Source organism: Leguminivora glycinivorella, chromosome 17 (assembly GCF_023078275.1).
Source record: "Leguminivora glycinivorella isolate SPB_JAAS2020 chromosome 17, LegGlyc_1.1, whole genome shotgun sequence".
NCBI classification, from domain to species: domain Eukaryota; kingdom Metazoa; phylum Arthropoda; class Insecta; order Lepidoptera; family Tortricidae; genus Leguminivora; species Leguminivora glycinivorella.
The window spans coordinates 4242097-4252776 of NC_062987.1; the positions used below are offsets into that span (position 1 = coordinate 4242097).

The following is a 10680-nucleotide window of genomic DNA, read 5'->3' on the forward strand; positions in this document are numbered from 1 at the left end:
TTCGATATTCGATTCAACAAACCATGTTGATTTCACAATCTATGATCACAAATCTGGCGGAGTAGACAAGATACCAATCGTTAACGCTCCGTACCTAGCTTTTGTTTTTAACCCCCGACGCAAAAACGATGGGATGTTATAAGTTTGACGTGTCTGGCTGTGTGTGTGTCTGTCTGGCTGTGTGTGTGTTTGTCTGTCTGTTTGTCTGTGTGTGTGTCTGTCTGTGGCATCATAGCTCCCGAACGGATGAACCGATTTAGATTTAGTTTTCTTTGTCTGAAAGCTGACTTAGTCGGGAGTGTTCTTAGCCATGTCTCATGAAAATCGTCAACTATGTTGCGGTCGGGGGTTTTTCCAAAATTTTAATTTTGAGGTTATTATTAATGCCCCGATATACCGATAAAAAATCTGACTGCGTTAAACGCTCAGTGTTGCCAACTCGAATTTTGAAATACCCCTTCCTATTTTAATTTTCACATTGCGAAGTTTCACTTCTACCGCGCGGAGGGACTCCAAGCACTATTTTTTTTACAGTTTTAGGGGAAGGTTGCGATCATTGGACTGGCGCCTTGATTTAGTTTATCACGATTTTGAATAAGGTTGCATTTTCATCAGATAATTATATGCAAGGATACGTAGCGAAGAGTACCGAAAGCTCGACGCATTACATGCATCATCGTGAATATCGTGATCACGGTTACTTCGTTTGCATTAGTAAAAAACTTTTCTTGCATTAGTATCTCCATGCATTACGAGGGGAAAGCAGGGACAAGTCATCTTTCTCATCTCAGTAAAGCTGCGTCAAACAATAGGCATTAAAGGCAAGCTTTTACTTTTCGTCCAATTACGTAAATATTCACTTTTGTTTTGACACCCGTTTGAAGATCACTTTACTTATTAGATGGAAAGTTGTCATATTGCTGCTCCATATAGGTAGGAGGTGTCTTAAGGGGGATTGTATTTTCTAATGGTATTTATATTTAAAAATAGTGTAGTCCTATTGATTTTGATTTCCTCCTATTACACATGTATTTAAAAAAAATGGCAATAAGTAGAACAACGATTTTAATGGATACTGTAAGTGGAAATACTAAAGAGGTTGAAGTATTTTTATAGCTTAAAGCTTTACTGGCGTCTCTGTCTGTCAGAGTACTCTCGAAATATATTATAAATAATGTATCGAAATATATAATAAAAATATAGTTCCATTGGTAAAAATGGTGGTGCTTTGTAACTAAGAATGGTAGGACACTCCGCGTAATATGTGCCTTTAATATTTTGGAAATCACTGCGGTGAGTCTTCAAAACCGCTTCCACATTGCGGAGTCTGTAGGAAGTCGTCCGTTGACGTCCCGTCTATTGTTGTATTAATTATTACGCTCCCGTGAGATCATCGTATTTTTGTACATTTAATGTGATTTTTATCTAAATTAATAGTAAAGCTCATTAAAGTATAATTAACACCAAGAATACGTAACATGATGTAATGTTAGACATGTGTAAATGATAGTTCTAAACCAAACAAGTTTTGATGTCACTTTACGGACGAGCATTTCATAACAGCGGATATGTACGAATATTTCACTTCAAGATGGTAAAAGTTACGAAATACTTAGACGTAATGAATGATAATTTACACAGATAATTAGTAATAAATCGTAGAAAAACGGAGCTCTGAGTTCGCAAAAAGGATGTATTAAAGGATTGAAGGATGAATTCACCCGGCTCTAAGTAAGGGCCTAAACACAATTTACACTATACGATAGCAGGGTGTCCACTACTAAACTTTTTTAGTTGTCGAAGTCGAACGCACAAAATATTATCTGTATGAAGAAAAATAAGTTTCGTTAGATCCATTTTGATCCATTACATCTATCGAGAATGATTGGTGAAAGTACTATTCGACTAGAAGGCTATTGTGCTCATGAACATTATGACAACATACGCTTCAGTATTATAAAAATCTGCGAAATGATTTATGCTACAGCATATTCTGCGTGAGGTGAGGAGTCTCTGCCAAGAACTTATACGAATGAAATATATGCGAAAAAAGTTTCTGCAAGACAATAGTGAACCGCTCCAACATTATTTAGTAATAAATTCTAGAACACCCGATGTTATATACGAGGGTATATATTAAACTCAGCACTTCGTAACCGCGCATAATATTGAGATTGCTGGTAAAATATTCTGTGGTTTAGCCAAACGCAAGACCTAAGAAATATGAAAGTAAATTACAGAGAATACCTAGTTGCATAAGTATTTCTTGCATAAATCCACCGACAATACTTAAACGGTTAATGACAGATGGAATGATTGCTGACTTCTTCCTGTATTGCGAATGACAATAGGAATATGAAAACCAAAGATAAAAAGCGCGTAAATAAAACACTTTTCATATTTCTGTATTGAAATGTGGCTGAAGAATTTGTGCGCGTGGTCGAATTTGGAGCAGAATATATGAAAGCAGGTAGATAATAAGACAGATATTTTATTGTTATAATTAGGAGTAACGAATTTTCACGTGAAAAAGTTACATTAGAAACTCTTTCAGCATTTTCAAAACCTTGATGAAAATCCTTGCGCTCAGTGCGAATGAAACCAAAAATAAATATTAAAATCAGATACTTATACTACTTCTACAATATATTTGATTTTCATAATTACTTATGCGACTCGAATTAAGAAATTTTCTTCTCAGGAATACTATTTGATCTCAATACAAATAATTAATACCAACACGCCGCACGGCACAGCTTTTACGTAAATTTCTACTAGCATAAATCAACCAATATATGCATAAAAATGTGCTTCGCTCACGATTATTTAGCACTACCACAGATTGTATAACCATTACTAGCAGATGCGCCACATTGCACGTAACAAGCTTTTTGCATCTCACGCAGATCTCTCAATAAACGATACGAACTGAAAGTAAGAGCTAGGGTACGCGTGTGAAGGCGCCTACAATGACCTGACCACAGACATACTCGTATGTAAGATCACTCAAACGCTAGTAACACGTAAGCGGCAATGATATTATTCTGTAAAGACGACGAATAAATACAATATAATTTCTATCTCGAATAATATTCCCTTTTGATATGCAGATAGTCTGATACGAGGTTGACTCATACGATGTCACGTAGTTACGATACGCCTTTGAGTCACATAACCCTCGATTTGAAAAACTTACGAATTTATTGTGAAACATATTTTTAGAAATAGATAGAAACGATTATATCGATTGTTTCAGTGGAACACAAAACACAACTTACATCATACCACTTCCTGTTGGTTTTGCTTTCGATATAAAAGTTATTATCGTAAAATATAACAAACACTTTTAAGTAACCTTTAACAAAGAAAGTTGTGCTATCTTACAAACAATGCTTCGATTTGTTTCTAGGTAGATAAAACGTATTTGAAGTAAACATGGAGATTTCTTTTATTTTGGAATCTTAATATTTCATGTCAAAACCTCACTAAAATGTCATACGACTGGAGTTCATTCGGCGTCTATCCCCGACACGTGTCTGTGGGCTCACCTCATTAGTTTGTTTGCTATCTAACATCTGTATTATGTAAATTGTAATGGGTTCATTACAATTTCAGAATTGCGACGTGAGAAAAAGTCTGAGGACATGTTACAGATAAATTGTACTGGAAAATGATAAGTACATGTTTTGAATGCTAATTTCTTCTCTACAAATTATTTAGTTGAGGAACAGGAATGCAAGGTCCCAAGTGCCAAAAACTAGAATTGAACCAGCGTCCCAATACTTTGTAATCGCATCATATGCCTTGGTCCTAAAACTGCACTTACATTTTGTATTGGTAACATCACTCAATACTTTTGCGTAGTAGTTTTTTAAGGGCTACCAACATAACATTTACTCGTACCATCATTAAGTAGCCAAAAAATGCAAGATTACTATCATTATATTCATCATATCTGATCTCGTTTACGCTTCTGTAAAAGCAAATATACTTAATACTCATAATAATGTATTAATACAATGATTGATTAATGATAATGGTGAATGAAGGTAATTATGTGTACTTACTACTTACGTAATTAATTGCTATACCTCGAGCAATATATAAAGTTTTAGCGATTTCTTTACTTGAGTAGATACGAGTATGTAGGTGTTGCTTCTGTTTAGATACAAATTATTAGAGTTGAAATCGAAGAATGATGCTGTCAATATTTTATTGGATTCGGATTGGTTTTGGTTCGGGTTGATTTTGGAGCGAAGGAAAAAATACGAGCGTCAGAAATTGGCAATCTAAGATAATAAATATAAGAATCCAAGATATTGTATGTAGTATTGTAAACATCTTTGTAGACAGTAAACTCATATTTATCTTACCTTAAGAGTATTAACCAGCTGTTTCTTATTTTATTTCTAGAATTTATGTGGTTGGAAGTTAGAATTGGTTGATTTGAATTGATTACCGAAAAAAATACACGAGTAATCTACTGCTCTCCGAGACGTTTCTAAAACCCCTTACTCGATGGGGATATGACGTTTCATAACAACGTACCTATGACCGTTTCTGCTCCATCATCAGATCAGCTTAATGATACCATAATATTGCATTGCCACGTGATTTACATATGTGTACAAATTTTCAGCTCAATCGGAAATCGGCGGGAAGTGGGTCAAATTTAGTTTCTACGTTGTGACCCAAACTAACATACTAACAAGGCAAGTTGAATAAAAGCTTGTAAAAATTGAGCCCAAATTCGTAATCTCTAAGTAGCAAATAACTGCGATCTTCAAAGCGTTGTAAACGAGTGTAAGAATATACAATTTATGTTTGTACTGTCAAGTTTACAACTCTATAATTCCATTTGATGAATTGCCATTAGACATCTGTTATCCAATAATAGAAGCAGTCCATTTCGAATGATTACGTAAACTATAATTTAGCGGTATATTACTAGAAAACAGGCGGCCTAGCTGAAGTGACAATCGTTCACGCTACGTGGCGGACGAACGAAACACAACTGGCTCTGTCGCTCGAATGTCGCGCCACTGCGAGCGATAGAGAGAGCTATCTATACGATACACTTACGGCGCTTAATCGATTGTGACTGGCTAGGTGTCCAGTTTGAGAGAAATGGCAGCACGCAGGTTGGCGTGAAAATTGAAATCGTTGAGGTCGCGAATAGGAAGTATTGTTTATTTATAAGTTTACAATTTGTGTTCCGTTATGGGTAAAATATATTGACAAGTCACAATTTCCTTGAGACTTTAATCAAACTAAAATTAAGCCGCTCTAGCGAGGTTGCCGTTTGTAGCCTAGTGTTTAGGTATTATTAAGGGTTTTAGCAATGTTCAATCAGCACATGAAGCACATCTACGCATTTATTACATTTGGTCGTCTACACTGGCTACGCGATTCAGTAGAATGTGCAACTGGCTGAAAAAAGGCTCTATGTGTAACCTGCTTTAGAAGTAGGTATAAGGAAATACACAAAACAGAGAAATGTATCAACAATATTTAATGCTTACCTATAGACTATAGCCTAGCTATAGCCGTACCCACTTGTTAGTGTATTGATTTTTAGTATTAAAAAAGGAGCGTAGAAAATAGATAAATATGTTAACTGCTTATTCTATAATACGAGGTTTAAAGTTTAACTCGTAGTATAATTTGAGACATTATAAATCGATTCACAATTACATAGGTACGTACTGTTATTTCTGGAAGCACAAAATGAAAAAAAAAGCTCTTTGTTTTGAAAGTTAGGAACTCTTTTTAGTGTTCCGTATCAAAAAGGTACAAAAAGACCCCTATGGCAACGCTCTGTCCGTCTGTCTGTCTGTCTGTAACATTTCTAAATATCTCGAGAACTTCTTATGCTATCGACTTGAAATTTGGAATATATATGAACATCGTGAACGTGAACCTTTACTATCTGAAAATATTTTTTTTAAATTTATTAATATTAACAACAAAAAATGGCCAAAATGAAAGGGGGCAAACTATAAATGTCAAGTTACTAGGTCAAGTGGGGTATCGTTAGAAAGAGCTTAAACTGTACATAGCAAAACTATTTTTTATAAGTATTTTTTTGTTGTGAAAAAAAAAACGTTTTTTCAAGGAAAATGTAAAAAAAAATACCCCCCCCCTATAATTTTTTGCCGCGACACATTAGACACGTAATTTCAAAAGCACAACCGACATATTTGAGTTGCTCGCATCCATAAGCTACGTCGAGGCGGGTATAAACTTGATTTCCAACGAGGAGTTCGTAAAAATATTTGTTTTCTAGCTGAAGACTTACCTATGTAAGCTATTAAGTCTCTAACTACAGTAAACTTCAGTTTTTGGCGTTTCAGAATATGTTAGTCGATAGCGTAGACGTCACTAGCGTAGTCAACAGCGCCCCCAGCGGTTACTTACATTTACACACATTTACAGACGTTTACGTACTTTAAAACGTCAATAACCTAGCCACAAAATTAAAATTTTGAAATACCCCTGACCACGACATAGTAGACCGATTTTCATGAAGCATGGCTAAGAACAGTCCCGACCAACTCAGCTTTCAGACAAAAAAAAAAACTAAATCTAAATCGGTTCATCCGTTCGGGAGCTACGATGCCACAGACAGACACACACACAGACAAAGAGACAGACAGACAGACAGACAAACAGACAGACAGCCAGACACGTCAAACTTATAACACCCCGTCGTTTTTGCGTCGGGGGTTAAAAACTCATAGTACAAGTTCTTGTTTGGATCGATTTTTTTGAACTTCACGTCATCGCTGCCTAAGATCCATCTAGCGAATCAAAGTACCTGGCGTGTGATGATTTAATTACAGTAGACAATAACAATGATTTGCCGATGCGCGGCATTCCGCGCGCCAGGCGGCGCGTGCGCACATTCCGTTTCACATCGGCTGAACTCGGTGTGATACGGCGAAATGCTAATGTGGACCGAAGAAGGCGATAGATGCGTTTCGATAACATCTTTAACAGTATAAAAAGTTGTACATTTCTCATAGTTGGCTATGGCCATAATTGGGTTGACGATTAGTGTGGCAGGGACAGCGAGACAGTAGTACTGTGACCCTGTTATCCCTCACTAGGGGCATAGGGCTCTTAGACGAATCTTACACTTTTCACGATCCTGGGCGGCTAATTCCAAATCCTCCCATCCTAGTTCAGGGGATGTTTTCTTTTACCGAACTGAAATTCAAACGGTACTTCCAACTATGAATTTATTTTATCCCATGAAGAACCAAGAAGTGTCTGTTGGGTTTGATGCAAATCTTGTTGAGACCCTACTGGAAGGAGTCTTTATCAAATTAACGGTCGTAAAAATCATAATACAAATTATATAAAATTACTATGTCAACATTAATTTCGACATAACAAATAGGCAAAACATTTGCCGAAGCGCGCAATGACTCTAAAATAACAATTATAGGTACCTATAATTGAACAATTGTGAGCCAAGCAAGCCAAGGCTCAAGAGCTCAGTCACAGGGTTCCATCATTTAATCTATTGCTTCCAGTTTCATGTGAGGGCATGTCCGTGGCCCTCGAGCTCCGGTATGGGCGTTTATCATTTAAACCACTGCTTCCAGCTACATTTGCTTTATTACATTGATTGCTTCAATTACAGTGTCAAAATAATAATCAGGAATATAACATTAATCAAATCATATTTAAAGAAAAGGCACGAATATAAATGTGTAATAATAAAGAAAAAAAAAACAAAAAAAATATATATATAATCACTTTCAATCAAGAAATATACAAGTAATATTTAAGACACGTCCTCGCTCGAAGTCCAGTACCAAGTGAAGCGCGCCGGTGTTCTCCTTCCGTGAGAACCCGTCGGCCCAGCTCTGCTTGCTCGGATATGACGTCAGCCGACGTCAACCAGTGCTGCCATCTCGCGGCGACAACAATCATTAATCATCTACTATCAGTAGTCAAAATCCGTACAAAAACTCTTATAACCTAAAAAGCCAAATCTGACGTTTACTGTTGACATTCGTTAAGCCCATGCACAGATGAGCTACGATCAGTATAAGGCTATACATACAGAATGTTATTCATTGTGATGCTTACACAATATAATTGTCACCATTACCTAAATAGGCAGGTGCAATAGTAGAAGTAACGTTGGATGCAACACAATAGGTGATGTAACCAACACATCAACACATAGGGACATAATACAAAAACAATTGACAATCAACGACACATGTGTTTACCTTCTTTTGATGTCATAACTGAATAGAACAAATGCTCGGAGCCTACGGAACTGACTTTACAAACATTAGTAGGTATACAATACATAAGTTTCGTATTTCTGAAAGCGATATTGTTAAATAGCCGTCTCACACTCTCTTAAACTTTCCAATAAAAGATAAGATAGGGTAAGAGAGAAGGGTATTTTCGCGAAAAAATATTCAAAAACTTTTTTTTCTAAAATAGGTAAATTTAATGTTTTTCCTACTCAGAATCACGAGCCCTTTCGATCCTACTAGGCAGAAAAAAGCGTCCTAAATTTAATTTTTCCACTTCGTTACCAATTTTCAAACACTTTGTACAGCGGTTACAAATTGGAAAGTATGAAAAATAATAGAAAATTTTGGGACCATTTTTTTTTCCCTTGTTTTTTGTCTTAGATCGAAAGGGCTCGTGATTCTGAGTACGAAAAACATAAAATTTGCCTGTCTTAGAAAAAATATTTTTGGTGAGTATTCTCGCGAAAATGCCCAGAAATACTGGGGCAAGACATGAACTCGGGAGTCTCGGGACAAGCGCCAAATTATGAGGAATGGCGAGCTCACTCCATCGTAGGCCACGTCTTTGCCTGCGGCTACTCTGTGGCCAAGAGTAAGCCCATTTATAATAATAATAAAAAAAAGAGGAATATGAGGATTGCGTAGGCAAGACCCAAAAGTATTAAGAGGGGGTAGAGCAGGGAGAATTTTCAGAATCTGTCAAATTACCCCATTACACACACAAACACCCTTCACTCACACTACCTCAATTTACTGTGAAAGGTCAATAATCCTTAATTTTTTTCAAAAGTGTTATTTTGAGTTTGTAGTCAACTACTAACCTCTTTTGAGAAATTAAAACTGTAAAAAAGGTAGCATACAAGAAGACAGAGAAAAAATACGCATCATCTAGCTTTCCTTCTCTGTTCATGTCTCATGTGACTTAAATTTACCTAAATATGTAGATAACGTTCCTTACTCAGTTGATTGTTTATCTAGGTGTATTTCAAATTACTTTGCACTTCATTTTGCGTTACTTTTCTATACTTAGATTAAAAATCGTCAGCCTGCCTATCCCCGCAAACATTATTCAAAGTCGTGTGTGAAGGCCGATACCTCCAGGCAGACAATTATGGTCGCGTGATAAATGATAAAACATTCAGCCCTATCGCTCTATTTGTAAGTGCAATAGGGACGGTCCGATGTTTTATCATTTATCGCGCGACCATGATTGCCCTGCAGGTCTTCAGAGGCCTGTGCTGTGCATTACGTATATGCGGGTTGTATTAAAGACTATCAGATATTTTCTTATGCACAAGCCATGCACCTTTAAACTTTAAATGAGATTGGATCTCTACCTGACATTATTGATTTACCCTATTTATTTTTAGCACAGTTTTACACTGGTATGGTTTTTCGTGTACGTACACTATTTTCTGTCAAAATATTTGTCAAATTTAAACGTCAACGCGGAGCGACCGGCGACACGTCTGCCTCCGATGAGCCGCTCACGGCGTCTAATCGAAAGGAGAATTCTGACAGCAATGGCGAATGTATGGAAATTTTACGATAGTTTAAATTTAAGGTAAAATTTCTTTGTTGCCTTTGAGAGGAAAAATATAAAAAAACCTCAAAACTTGTAGTCCATTTATCTGGCTTTTAGAATCACTTAACCTTATAACTAAAGTATTGAATTTTTTTAACAAAGTTTACTAAACGGCGACATACGTTTTTCTCATTTTAGGTCAACTTTGCGTGGGTCTATTTACTATACCGTTAATAATTAGAGATTCTGAATAGTCAAAAGTTGTAGACACACTCTTTAAGATAATAACTACATTTATTTTATTTCATTTTATTGAGAAATGTGAGCAGCATTTGTTAAACGCCGAATGCTCTTTTCGAGGATTTCGTACGACCCCCTCTTAACTTGTAGGTAGCAACATGTTAATACCTGGTCTTGTCCCGAGTAACACAAAATATATCTGTGTAGTATTATACTTATCTGCTATCTTAATACCTACTTCACCTACCCTTAGTTGACATGTTAATCATAGTTCCATTTATGAACAATATTTAAGTTTATTTCAGTGAGAGTTCATTTCAAGATCAAAAGCATGTCTTGACCAAAATCACAATAAAAAAGTATCAACGTGTAAAACGTATGATTGATACAAATAATACAAGTATTTGCATACAAAATTTTAATAGATATAAGTACTAAAAATTATAGTCAAGTGAGTTACATTTAACTAATGATTATAAGATTATTTTTACCTAATGATAAATTGAATACGATTATTTTTTCAGTTAACACTTTAACATTTACTTAGCTCTACGCGAGTGAGATGAGACGAATGGAAATCAATCTTATGCAATATGCATATTGTTCATAGCCATTTTGTTCTGCTGGAGTGAC

General features: G+C 36.0%; 1 protein-coding gene across 1 annotated transcript in view; it reads right to left on the reverse strand.

The window, feature by feature from the left end:
• LOC125235378 (actin-histidine N-methyltransferase) overlaps positions 1-10680 on the reverse strand; it is a 49927-nt gene that overhangs the window by 10042 nt on the left and 29205 nt on the right. The gene's annotated exons all lie outside the window — the stretch shown is intronic.